The 14,419-nt window shown below is 43.1% G+C and overlaps 1 protein-coding gene across 3 annotated transcripts in view; it reads right to left on the reverse strand.

Annotated features, from left to right (window-relative positions):
* The window catches only part of MTUS1 (microtubule associated scaffold protein 1), a 169,851-nt gene extending 157,346 nt beyond the window's left edge, over positions 1 to 12,505 (reverse strand). Inside the window, exon 1 of one of the 3 annotated variants that reach the window (XM_049631717.1) lies at positions 12,426 to 12,505. The gene's annotated coding sequence lies outside the window, so the exon portion shown is untranslated. Of the gene's footprint in view, positions 1 to 11,913; positions 12,146 to 12,425 lie in introns of those variants that run through there. The other 2 variants (XM_049631716.1, XM_049631718.1) reach the window with 2 other exon arrangements.
* Between the last annotated feature and the right edge of the window lie 1,914 nt (positions 12,506 to 14,419).

Raw genomic sequence — 14,419 nt, forward strand, 5'->3', positions numbered from 1 at the left:
CTTTTTTTTTTTTTTTCCCTTCCCCTCCCCCATGGGTTTCTGTTAAGTTTCTCAGGATCCACCTAAGAGTGAAAACATATGGTATCTGTCTTTCTCTGTATGGCTTATTTCACTTAGCATCACACTCTCCAGTTCCATCCACGTTGCTACAAAGGGCCCTATTTCATTCTTTCTCATTGCCACGTAGTACTCCATTGTGTATATAAACCACAATTTCTTTATCCATTCATCAGTTGATGGACATTTAGGCTTTTCCATAATTTGGCTATTGTTGAGAGTGCTGCTATAAACATTGGGGTACAAGTGCCCCTATGCATGAGTACTCCTGTATCCCTTGGGCATTGTTTTAAGCTAAACTTAATTCTTTCCTGGAAAGTGTTAAATGCCCATGACCTTGTGTAGAACAGTTCAGACAGTTGCCCTATCTCTTCAAAGTCCACTTGTCTAAAAGGAAACAATTTTCCATTTGAATTCTGCCAAGTCCAATTGAAAAATGCCGTGTGCGGAGTTACGCAAGTTGGCACCTCACATCATACCTCCCAACCTTTGTTAAACATCAACTTCCTGTACCTTTTACGTGGAAAATGATTACCTAAGGCAGGCTCTCCCCCTGGCAAGTAAGAGTTCCTTAACAGAAGGTCAGTATATGTACAGATGTAACCCATAGGAGCAGCTCCAAGGAAGAAAGAGCTGACCCCTCTAAAATGGCCTACTTGTCAGGCCCTCATACCATGTATTCCTTAGAAGTCATTTTGGTAATACAGAACTATTGACCTTTAGGGCTAGAAACCATGACTGACACTCAGGGTGTAACTGTGGTTTTACGGGACAGTCTCTTCCCAGTTCTGATGGACCCCAGGCCTCACCTTCTAGTTAAATTTCTACCTGGGATTAACTCCACCTGCCCAAGAATTACCTGCCTCCATGTAGTTTCAAATAAGGAAAAAGGATTCAAGATATTTATGGAAAAATGTGTTTCAGAAAAACAAATATTAGCTCCTATTCAACATATATGGCCTTGGATAGCTATCTGTAAAATGGGTACATTTTACAATGTATTACTGTACAATCAAATGATTCAGAGTACTGTTTTGTGAGAATTTTCTTTGGTTCTTTTTGAATAAAGCAGTATAAAAACTGTAAAAGGTCACAGAAATGTAACAGACCATTGTAATGATCTGCAACTATCAACTTTCCATTTGTGCTACTGATCTTAGTGGCTTACAGGATTTAACATTCTGGTTTATGTTCTGCAGTTAGAAGATGGAAAAATAACAAGCCATAATTCTAAGCAATGTCATCTGAAATGTTACACTCTCAAACTAGGATGCTTTTGGTCCCAGTTCACCAATATGGAGACAATCCTAGCAACAGTCATTACTTTTTATGGCTTTAGAAGTAGTCAAGGAACAGCATGATACTGGGAGCACAGAATAGACCAGGAGAGAAGGCCTGGGTCCTAGTCCTGGGTCTCTAACTTACTTGTCATAATATAAAACATTTATGCAAATAGTTCCAGTCAATTTCCTCATGTATAAAATAGACCTCTCCCAACCTGTGCTGTCCACCTAACAAGGGATGGTGTGTTAAGTGAGTGAAAAGGTCCTTAATGTCCCATTTCCAAGGTACTATCCAAAAACATACAGAGTTATTGTTTCACTTTGATTTTAATCATATTTGTGTGGAGCATGTGTTTATGTGTCTATGTGTGTGTGTGTGTGTGTGTGTGTGTGTGTGTGTGTGTAAGTGGCAATCCTGGATTTTCATTTCCTTTTGCTTTGATTAAAAAAACACAGCTCAATGGGGCACCCAGGGAGCTTAGTCAGATGGGCGTCCAACTGTCGATTTCCGCTCAGGTCATGATCTCGTGGTTTGTGAGTTCGAGCCCTGCATTGGGCTCTGCACTGATATCATGGAGCCTGTTTGGGATTCTCTCTCTCCCGCTCTCTCTCTGTTACTCCCCTGTTTGTGCACCCTCTCTTGCTCTCAAAATACATCAATAAAATTCAAAAACAAAAAGCAACAACAAAACCACAGCTCAAATGTAACAAATTATCCTAAAAAATTATCAGGAACTCACTAAACTCAAACTCCGAAGAAAATCAAGAGGTGACGAAGCTGGAGTCGAAGAATAAATACACTCAACTGTTACTGGTATAAACCAATTCTTTTTTCAGGAAAAGTGATCATGCTCTTGTACCTGGAATTGAATTCCCAAAAGAGAGCAGCATCCACAGACCCAAGCAACCACCCTATCAAAGTTCGGGTGAGGAAATTAAATGAAACTTCCTAGCCATGAATCAGAAGAGATGACATATATTTGGCACTGTGGTAGAATAACCCCAGGTGGCAGGTATTATCCCCACTGTCCTCATGGGGTAACGGGGTGCAAAAGAAAGTAACTTACCGAATCCACGTGGCTAACACAGAAGATCTCAGACATGAACCCAGCTTGGTCAAATTCTGAAGTCTGTACACTCCTCATTAAACTCCTGTACCCAATGTACTGGACATCAGTAACATTTTTTCCAATTCTACAACAAAGTATGTGTCCAAAGTTTCAAACTGGACATCAGGGTGAGTAAAATCCAGCTAAATGTTGAAATACCTCCATTATTCCAATCTTAATAAAAATAAGATTAAAAAAAAAAAAAAAACAATACCTTGTCCTGGAGGCTTATATTTATATCACTTAAGCAGAAAATAATTTTCATTTGATTGTGTACATTTCAAATTTTAAGGGTTCAGCATAATAAGAGCTAACCATTTTCTGACACCAAAGTCATGCTCCAAATATAAAATCATTTAAAGTTTTTCCTGAAAAGAGAAATGCAGCATTTTTCCTATCTCCATTCCCATTTTATTGACTAGAAACTTCTTATGCTGGAAGTAAAATGAATTGGTAAATTCCTCCACACAGCTGCCATTAATAGCTCCATAAAGCACGATCAGAAGTTTTTAAGTCTTAAATTAAAAAGTCAACTATTAAAGAGCACAAAGTCAAATTCAATAACCAGCAAGTTTTGTGGGCCATCAAAAAGTTTTAGAGAAATGCAAAACTGCTCTGAAATAAATCTTACGAAGTCCAAGGAGAGAAAGAACAATCCCAGACTGAAAATTCATCTGAATTGCTTTTTAAAATGTAAATACAGGGGTGCCGGGGTGGCTCAGTCCGTTTAGCGCCTGACTTCGGCTCAGGTCATGATCTCACAGTCTGTGAGTTCAAGCCCCACATCAGGCTCTGTGCTGATAGCTCAGAGCCTGGAGCCTGCTTCAGATTCTGTGTCTCCCTCTCTCTCTCTCTCTCTGCCCCTCCTCTGCTCATGCTCTGTCTCTCTCTGTCTCAAAAATAAATAAAAACATTTTAAAAATTAAAAACAAAAAGAAAACGTAAATACATATTTCTGGAAACAAGAAACAGCCCGTCTGTATGAGAAATGGTGATGGTCTGCACCAAAGGAGAATGTAATCAATTATCACAAGTGGAATTAATTCGGTACAAGTATTTGCACATGAGTTTGCCAGATGTTCTGAGACTGGCACTTTATTATGAAACAGAACTGTAACTCCAAAGAAATAGGAACCTCATACCTTGTCCTAACTCCTACCAGCTTTCAGAAGGACACAGGGCCACCAGAGAGGCTGCCTCTCTAGGTTTGCCGGGTCTATCACAGGGGGTAAGGGACAGGACAAAGAGGAAAGTCTAGAAAAGCAGTACGTAAATTATTATCTCTGGCTTAAAAGACCTTCTAGTAGCTGTGACTGATGCAAGAAAGAATTTCAAACTCCCATGCCATTAGTCTCTAGATGATTTGTTCCAGGCTACATCTGGTGCAAATCATTACAAAAGTGCAAATACGCCCGACGTCATCAGGTTTAGACCCTGTCCTCAAGAAGCTTACAAGTTTCAACAAAAATACGTTGGAAGAGGTCACTAAAAAGATTATCCAGAGCAAGTAAGTGAAACTAGATAGCACTGCTAAGCATCCTGCTTCTCAACAATTCTGAGAGTAATCACGATCCACCATTAAGGAGGAAGAGCCTGTAGGTAACCAAAAATGTGAAAACAGACTTAGCTTTACCAAAATTTGCTCAACGTAGCAGGTAGAATTCTCAACACATGGCACAATGTTAACGATCTGGGAAGGATATTTCTAGGACCCTCGACACTAACATTCTCCATACTGCACTTCTCCCAACAGTTGAGGCTTTTCTGCTGACTCCTCTGAGAATGGGAGCCAATTCTTTTTTCCACGTCTGTGCCCTTCTACCTTGCACAACCAACATCTGGACCACAGGGAGTACTCAATACATAGTCTGAGTTTAACAGCAAGGATTCTTACTCGTGCCTTGTATTTACCATTTAACATGAAAACATAATTCTAACTATATAACACTCCACATAAATGGGTTCTACATATGGAGTCCAGACTGAAGATCTAATAAAACAAGTGCGTTTTTCTTGCAGATAGAAAAATGTATGCTTTTTCACCCATTTCTCATTTCTCCAATCCTTCTGACTCTATCACCAACAAGTAGGAATTCTGGGACCCTTGCCTGAATTATAATCTATTGAGTTAGATTAGTAGAAATGCGCACATAGAGTTCAATTCCCTAGTTTGCCTAGAATAAGAGGACTATAGTATAGCAGTTTACTAGAGAACTAAAACCCAGGCTTTTCATAGCACAAGGTGTTTTAACTGGCACTTATTCTGGCAAATACAACTCAACTGACTTGACAGGGTGGAAAGGGGGAGGAGATCATTTTTGAAGGTCTGCTCTTACATGGCTTATATCTATACAAGCTTCTATTTTTGTTCCATGCAGCTTACCAAGTGAGTTTTGTTTTAAAAGAAGATGCAGTTTTAGGGGTGCCTAGGTGGCTTAGTCAGTTAAGCATCTGACTGGATTTCATCTCCGGTCATGATCTCATAGTTGATGGGCTTGAGCCCCACAGCAGGCTCCACACTGTTAGCTGGAATTCTCTCTCTCCCACTCTCTGCCTCTCTCAAATATAAACTTTTAAAAAAAAAAAAAAAAGAGAGAACATGCAGTTTTAACTTGATGTCAATTATTAACAATCATGAAAACCATCTTAAGACACAAACTTAAGAGAATTTTTCATTTGTCCCTCAATACTTCTAAACACAAATGAACTGTTTATCTGAAATAAGGTGAAGAAATAGTGACATTTTCTTCAATATTGGTATATATGTAAATAATACCCACATAAATATTACCAAGTTTTTCAATTTTTTTTTAATGTTTATTTTTAAAAGAGCAAGACAGAGCATGACTGGGGGAGGGGCAGAAAGGGGGACACACAACCTGAAGCAGGCTCCAGGCTCTGAGCTGTCAGCACAGAGTCAATGCAGGGCTCCAACTCATGAACCGCGAGATCATGACCTGAGCCAAAGTCGGACGCCCAACTGACTGAGCCACTCAGGCACCCCAATGTTACCAAGTTTTCAATGCAAAAAAAAAGTGTAGAAGTAACCCCACAGTCAAGACGTAATGAACACTGCCAGTGTTATATAAGCCAAAATTATATAAGCTTTATGCTTAAACAAGAATATATTTTTACACCTCTCCTTCCTACTCTTAACAACTGCTTTCTCAATGCCAATTTAGGGCACCAATGTCCCTAAATGTTTTAGTTAATTGTAGAAGATCAGGGGAATCGTGGTTGATTGGCTCAAGAACATAAACATTAATTTTCTTTGCAATGACTATACGTTGAGAAGGTGCAAACATTTACACGTATTTAATAGAGCGAAGGGGCACCTGGGTGGCTCAGCCAGTTAGGCGTCCAACTTCAGCTCAGGTCATGATCTCGCAGGTCGTGAGTATGAACCCCGCATTGGGCTCTGTGCCGACAGCTCGGAGCCTGGAGCCTTCCTCGAATTCTGTGTCTCCCTCTCTCTCTCTGCCTTTCGCTCGCTCGTGCCGTGTGTGTGTGTGTGTGTGTGTGTGTGTGTGTGTGTCTCAAAACAAACACCAAAAAAATTTTTACAGAGTGAAAATACAGAATTTGATGGCTTTAAACCCCTCTCTCCATGGCACCTTACCTTTAAGACTGACACATTCTTAGTCTGTTTTGTTCTGCTTTTTTCTTCCTGTGCACACACAGTGCCAAGCTGGCCAGACCTCCCCTTCCACTTAGCACAACTCTTACTGCAACAAGAAAGGGGTACAATTTCGGGGAAACTACACTACCTGGAAGTTAATTTCCCAGTGACCACTTTGCCCTTTGCAGCTACTTTGAGAAACTTATGTACTACCTTCACATGACCTTTCAATGCTCAAAAAGAACTGAGTCAACCCTACTAACAAGTAAACATGTCTCCTCAAGACAAACTTTAAGGGACTTTAAAACGATCTTTAGTTTTACAACTTCAAAATGAAATAAAACTTCTATGTTAGAATAGTGGTAGGATTAGTGATTTTTCTTACTTTTACTCATGCAAGTAATACATACACAGAACATTCATGAACTTAGATATACGACTATTAGCAAGACTTAAATACAGTTTATCTTGAAATATTTTCTCTTCAATACTGGGCATAAACTGCAGGCTAAGGAAAACCTACTAGCTTTTTCAATTTTTTTTAAATGTTTATTTTTGAGAGAGAGAGAGAGACAGAGCATGAGAGGCGAAGGGGCAAAGAGAGAGAGAGAGAGAGAGATGCAGAATCTGAAGCAGGCTCCAGGCTCTGAGCTGTCAGCACAAAGCCCAACACGGGGCGCAAACTCATTAACCATGAGATCTTGACCTGAGGTGAGGTCGGAGGCTTAAAGGAGCCATCCAGGCACCCCCAACCTATTAGCTTTAATGAATAAATGAGGTGGGGCACCTGGGTGGCTCAGTCGGTTGAGCAACCAACTTTGGCTCAGGTCATGATCTCACGGTTTGTGAGTTCGAGCCCCCTATCAGGCTCTGTGCTGACAGCTCAGAACCTGGAGCCTGCTTCAGATTCTCTGTCTCCCTCCCTCTCTGCCCCTCCCCCACTCATGCTCTGTCTCTGTCTCAGAAATAAACATAAAAAAAAATTTTTTTTTAAATAAATGAGGCTGTTTGGGAATCAAAGATAGAGATGCAAAAATGGAATTCTGGGGGCGCCTGGGTGGCGCAGTCGGTTAAGCGTCCGACTTCAGCCAGGTCATGATCTCGCGGTCCGTGGGTTCGAGCCCCGCGTCAGGCTCTGGGCTGATGGCTCGGAGCCTGGAGCCTGTTTCCGATTCTGTGTCTCCCTCTCTCTCTGCTCCTCCCCCGTTCATGCTCTGTCTCTCTCTGTCCCAAAAATAAAAAACGTTGAAAAAAAAAAATTAAAAAAAAAATGGAATTCTGAAGGGCTTGAAAGCTATTTACTTAAGTAAAACACCTCTAGATTCAAACTGGCTTACTACTCTGTATTTGTTGAGCAAACCCTTTCTTCCTTGATTGTGTCAACATGATACGTCAGGGCAATCACCAATTGCAAAATACCTTGCTGTGTATGAAAGTGAAGTTTTACTGTATTTGTCTACAGAGTAAAGATTAGCCCTCAAATCTGTCATCCCCAAAATGGAAAAATCTTTTTCATCTGGAGCCAAATGAACAAAAAAAATCATGCATTAATATCCTGGATAACTGCCCACATAGAAGAGTTAGAACTGATTTCAAGTAATACTGTGGTCATTTCAGCAATCTTGTAGAAACTTGATTTAGAAAAATACATCTTAAAAAAATTTTTTTTAACATTTTTGAAAGAGAGAGAGAGAGTGGGGGAAGGGCAGAGAGAGAGGGAGACACAGAATCCGAAGCAGGCTCCAGGCTCTGAGCTGTCAACACAGAGCCCGATGCGGGGCTCAAACCCACGAACTGCGAGACCTGAGCCAAAGTGAGATGCTTAACTGACTGAGCCACCCAGGCGCCCCTAGAAAAATACATCTTTAGAAGAAGTCGTTGGCCAGTCGAACTCAGTAACTTGGTTATAACAGATTTCCCTAAGTCAAGTTTGGGGAACCATGCGTAAAGCTGGCTTTTCCGAACCAAATTTCAGGCTGGTGAAGTCATACGCCTTATGACCTAGTCCTTCAACTACAGCCCACAGTCACTCACCCTCAGTCTCTCCTCACCTCTCTAAAGGCCACAGTCACTGCTGTCTAAGTCCCTGCCAGGCCAGTGGGGGAGGTCACCTCGTGGTAGGCTCACCTGCCTGTAGAGAAAGTTGGGGTGCATTTTTAAGTGCCCTCACACACACACAGCACACCAACCTCACCTTCCTGGCTGATGTATGGTCCAGTGGTTTATTTGTGGGTCCTCAGACATGGAGAGCACCCTCAACGAGGCTTCTAAAAGTTCTCAGGATGTACTTAAGCTTCCATAGTATGGAAAGAGAACTCAAGTCTGGGAAGTCAGGAGGTTTTTTTTCCCCTCTTTCAATAGTTTCATCTATCAATAATATTGGAAATTTGGGACAACTTTTAAACTACATATACATCTGTCTGGATATCAAGACTCATCACCAATTCAGTATGGAACTATAACAATCATTGAACAGCAAAATACTACTACTACAAATGAGTAAAACTAGATGGATGGTGAGCCTAGTTGACATTATCACAGAACAACATACCTCAAACATTTTTGTTTCCTGTAATTCAAAACTTTCTGTTCTGATTTTGAGGAATGTTGTTCCTAATGGTATATACAATGCACAACTATTACTTATCAACAAACACAATCTGGTTGGCAATGGTCTCTACTCCAGTACACAGAGGTTGTTCTAATGGATCTGAAAAGAACCTTACTCAAAATTAAGGGTACATGGGGGGCAGGGGGGTTCTTTTAAAAGTCATCTTCTGCCACGGTCATGTATTTAAGCTAGGATTCAAAAGTGTTAATTATGTTTTTGAGAAAGTCAACAGACTTGGCTACATTAAAATCTAGAACATCTCTAAGTCAAAACCACTATAAACATGTACTACTGGTCTTTATAAGGCCAAGACATAATGGGGAAGAAAGATATGCAACATGAAAGGTGAAAGATTATCAATCCATAAAAGTTCTTATGAATAGAAAGGTATTAATACCCCAATAGAAAAAAATGTGGTCCTACATTCAATTAAAAAGGAATAAAAATTAAAAATAACTTAATTTTTTTGGTATACATAATTTGTAATAAAAGAAATGGAAATTTAGATATAAAGAAAGCACTGTTCACTTATAGAGCTAGAAGAATTATTTTTCCAGGGTGCCTGGGTGGCTCAGTCATTTAGGCGTCTGACTTCCAGCTTAGGTCATGATCTCACAGTGAGTTCAGGCCCTCGTCAGGCTCTGTGCTGACAGCTCAGAGCCTGGAGCCTGCTTCAGATTCTGTTTTTCCCTTTCTCTCTCTGCCCCTTACAGGCTCATGCTCTCTCTCTCTCTCTCTCCTTCAAAAAATAAACATTAAAAAAAATTTTTTTAATAAAAGGAATTATTTTTCCTTTTAAGAGTGAGCCCCCATGTTACAACATTATAGTAACACAAGGACTCTCAGAGTGCTAGTGGGATCATACTTGTGTAAAACATTTTTTGCAAAGCAAATGGTCCATCTGTCTCCAGAGATCTTTGAGCCATCAACTGTATTTCAAGGACTCCATCCTAAGGAAATATGCCCTGTAGATAAGGTTTTATAAAGGATATTTGTTGCAACAGTATATATTTAACAGTAACTGGAAATAAAAGTTCAGCTTATAAACAACCATGTTACCTCTATATAATGTAACATTATGTAGCCACTAAAATAAAACTCTTGCAGAACTGTAATGATAGGTGAGCTTTTTCCTAAGTTACGCAGGAAAAAAAATCAGCATGCAATCTGTACATGTATAAATGTAATTATAAAAAATAAACCTATTTATGTTATGTGTTAACAAGCATGAAGAAAACATTGTGATTATATTTGGGTGGTGGAATTATTTAACACTTATACTTTTTCTGAATCTACCTTTTTTTTTTTTTTTTTTTACAGCAAGCATTACTTTAGAAATTGGAACAAAGCCATTTTGAGGAATGTTGTTCCTAATGGTATGTACAATGCACAACTATCTCTTATCAACAAACACAATCTGGTTTGCAATGGTCTCTACTCCAGGACACAGAGGTTGTTCTAATAGATGTAAAAAGAACCTTACTCAGAATTAAGGGTACATGGGACATGCTTTCTAAGTGGTTAAGACTAGTAACTGAAATACCAACAAAGAAATCTAGCCAGAATTTTATAACCCTATGAAATAATCCCAAATTGCAACCATGTATTACTGATACAGAATGGAAAGGCGCAGCTCTTCTCCAAGCACTATTTTCTCCACATAAAGACAGTTTTAAGAAGTGGAAAAGTTGGCACGAGTTAAATATATCTTAAACTCAATTTCTACTATGTTTTTATTTCTAAGGATAAGTAGTTCCAATCGTTTCTTTGTATAATTTCTTTTTTTTTTAATTTTTTTTTCAACGTTTTTTATTTATTTTTGGGACAGAGAGAGACAAAGCATGAACGGGGGAGGGGCAGAGAGAGAGGGAGACACAGAATCGGAAACAGGCTCCAGGCTCCGAGCCATCAGCCCAGAGCCTGACGCGGGGCTCGAACTCACGGACCGCGAGATCGTGACCTGGCTGAAGTCGGACGCTTAACCGACTGCGCCACCCAGGCGCCCCTGTATAATTTCTTTATGGAATGCTGCATTTAAGAAAAATATCAAGAAAAAGAACGATAAAGAAAAAGAAAAATACCAATAAATGCATTTTATACATTGCAAAGCACTATACAAATAGGGAGGGCATCACTGTTTCAATTTAAATTGTCCATCATTTCCTGGCCCAATGATCCCTGACAAACTAGTTGGTCTACCTTATTGCATTTCCAAGCGCTTCAGTTCTTCTTCAGGTTAACCACACACAGTTATCTGGGTGTTATCTAGACTCCTTAAGGAGGTCATAGGTTCCCAGGAAGCAGCGACTCATTTCCTTTTTATTCCCCTCCCTCCCAGATTGCCGCCCTCCTTCCCTCCACTCCTCACACCTGCACCCCACCCTCCACCCCCAGGGCTAAGGATTTAGTGGGATGGAGATTGAAATCCCTTCACCTGGCAAAACCTGAACGCTGCCTGTTACACCCCTCCCCCGTTCTGCCTAAGACTTTGATTTTATTCAAACAAACACACTGGATTTCCTTTCTTACACACCCACTGCTGAATACTCCGTTGTAGTTAACAGAATATGTGAAAAATTACGTGAAAATTAATCTCTCCTATTCTTAGTCTAAAATAAGTTATTCCAAGTCAAAGGCAACAAATAACTTAGCAGCAAAGAGTACGTCTCGAAAACGGAGAAGAGGATGTAAGGTAAGAAAACACATTAGTCGTCAATCAGGTGACCTTACTTTGGAACGGATTTTTCTAGAGAGCTAGGAAAGCGCAAGTGAGCTGCAGGAAGTAGGCAGGCTCGGGACGGAGGGCCTTGGGAGTTGCAGCAAACCTCAGGAACGCCACATTTTCAGCCCCGGGTGCTTTAGCTGAGAATGGGCCCAAGCGAACCGCACCGCGCGAGGCCAGGACTGCCGGCCCCGCGGGTCAGGTGTCTGGTGGGTGGCTTCCGGCTGAGCAGATGCCTGTCAGGCTGAGTCTACTGGAAACCCCTCGGGTCACTTTGAAGGTGACAGCTACGGAGATCCGCATCCGTCCCCGCCGCACCAGCTGAGCTGATCCCACGTGAGACCCGCTCCCCGCACAGCCTCCGCTCCACTGCGGGTGCCTCCCCGCTTCTCCCCAACTTTGCCCCCACCCAAGCCCCGGGAATACCCGCCCCCTCCCTCAAAGCTAGTCCCGTCACCCTGTGACGGTCGCGTCCTGGAGGTCCCCTCGCCACCCTCGCCTGAGATCTCCACCTCGGACAGGCCGGGCTGCGGGAATCGCCTCAACTCCGCGCTTACCCGCAGCTCCTCCCTCCTCCTCCTCCGGGAGCCGAGACGCAGGACGGGGGAAACCAGGACTGCAAGCCCGGGCGCCCTCCGGACCCCCGGCGGAGGCGCTCCAGGCCCACCCCGGAGGCCCGCGGCGCAATCAGTGCCCGGCGGGCAGCGTGCGCACCTGGGGACACACGGCCAGGCCCTCACCCCACCCCCGCAGGCCAGCGGAGGCTGCAGCAGCCGGGCGGGAACCCGGAGTCCGGGGCGTCCCAGCCTCCCCGCCTCCCGAGCCGCTGGGGGTGGAGCAAGGGCGGGGAGTTCGGGAAACTTGTAAATAGAAAAGCGCCGCCGCCTCTGCCCCCCCACCCCCGGGCCCGCAGCCTCCCCTTCCAGGCGGCCCCAGCCTGCGCCTTGCAGCTGGAGACAAAGGGCAGGCGGCGACCAAGGGGGGGCTGTGCCCCGAGACACTTGCAAGTCGCTCGTGGCTGTACCTCGGCACGCAGGCCAGGGCGGCCCCAGCCGCGCTCCGCTCGGCTCCGCTCGGCTGCGCTCGACTCTGCTCCGCTCGCAGGTTGGCGGGCTCGGCCAGCCGCTTCGCTGCCCCCTCTTGCGCTCCCGCGTCCCAGTCCCGAAGCCCCGCAAGCTCCCGGGCTAAATGCCGACGCGCCCCAGACCCGGGCGTCTGCCCGGGACCGCGCTGCACCTGTTGCCACGTGCGACGCGGCGCCCCGGGCTGCTGACCGCGCACCTGCCTGAGCCGCGCGTCCCCAGATCACGCAGGTCCCCGCGGGCGACTGGAGTTCTGCCTACTCCCGGCTCTTGCCCCCTCGCTTATCCGTGCGAGCTCTCTGGCTTCCAGCTAGCCGTGGGGCATTGCAGCGAGGGCGGGCCGGGGGTGGGGGGAGGGAGTGGGGAGGTCGCAGAAGGATCGGGGCGGAGGTGTGCTAGGAACCAGCACTGATGGTCTCTTCAGAGTGTCAGACTCCTGGTCTGTTTTAGCTTCGTCCTACTAAGACGTTTACTAGCAAACACCTAGTAAAGGTTAAAGAAATGAGCTCCTGCTGTTAGATCTTAGAATAAAACGTGTACAGAATACAACACCAGGGAGATAAACGAGGCCGACCCACTTTTCTCTAAACACAAATGAGGTCCTTCTTTGCTAAACTGAACGAATTTCATCCATAGCTGTCCATTACGTTCATAAAATGTTTTATTCTATTGGCATATTTTTAACTGTTAAATGTCAGACAACCTGAGATCAAAATCTTAAATATCTTTTTTTTTTCTTTAAGTTATTTTGAGAGCGAGAGAGCACGTGAGTGAGCAGGGGAGGGGCAGAGACAGGGAGAGAGAGAATCCCAAGCAGGCTCTGTGCTGTCAGTGTGGAGCCATAAACGGGGCTCGATTTCATTAACCCTCAAATCCTAACCTGAGCTGAAACCAAGAGTGGGTGGCTTAACTGACTGAGCCACCCAGGTGCAGGAGACCAAAATTAAAACAATAGTAATAATTAACTGGTTTGGACTTGCTAAAGGCTTTTTAAGAGAAATAAGTCTTTTCAGAGAATTAATCTGAGGATACTGTGTTTAAGTTTTCTATACTATCAACATTAGATCAACTAACAGATGTATTGTCATTTATAGTTGCAGACTTTTCATATGTACAATGTCCCAATATTTCCTCAATAAGACCCAAGTAAATAGATCAGTTTATTATCTCCATTTTTCAGTTGAAGAAAGCTCAAGTGACTTACTGAGGTCACACAGCTAGCCAGAGGTAAGTGCAAAGGCATCCGGCCTAAGTCATGACCTAGTCTTTTTATTCTACTGTGTGACAATTCTTGCTTGCTTTTGAAGTACTTATTTCAAGGACAGACATGGAACGTATCTAGGACTTTAGGAAAAGGCATACGATTATTTTTAAGCAGATACAGCTTTAAACACCAATGAATGATCCTCCCTTATGCAAAAGCACTAAAACCAAAACCCAAAAACAAACCCACTGACATAGTTCCTGCAAGTGAGGGGGCAATTATGCTAATTAGCAACATGCCTCCTTCCTCAACAAAATAGTCCTAGTGTTAAACATATCATTTAATCTTTATAACCCTCATGTGACCCAGGTGATTTGGTCCAACCCCCTATAGTTCTATTGTGTGACTTAGCTATATCTGTAAATATAGAACCTGTTTTACTTCATTTTTCTGAGGGATAAATTGCAGGAAAGGAAAGAGAAAAAAAACACCCCTCACCTAAGTAATTAGAAGCAAGTTCTGTGGTCATTGGGAAATCTGAATCTTTGCTTCTAATTGCATGCACATAAAAACAGAAGTTACCTTCTAGGGACATCATCAGGGACTCTGTCAAGGCAAATATGCTTGAAGTGGGGCCTGCTGACTTTTCTTTCCATGTTGGCTCTGGGCATGTTGCCATATTCTTGATCTCTGAACTCCAGTGTTAACCTGCTCCAGACTCCAGGAACCTGT

This window comes from Panthera uncia, chromosome B1, assembly GCF_023721935.1.
Source record: "Panthera uncia isolate 11264 chromosome B1, Puncia_PCG_1.0, whole genome shotgun sequence".
NCBI lineage: Eukaryota > Metazoa > Chordata > Mammalia > Carnivora > Felidae > Panthera > Panthera uncia.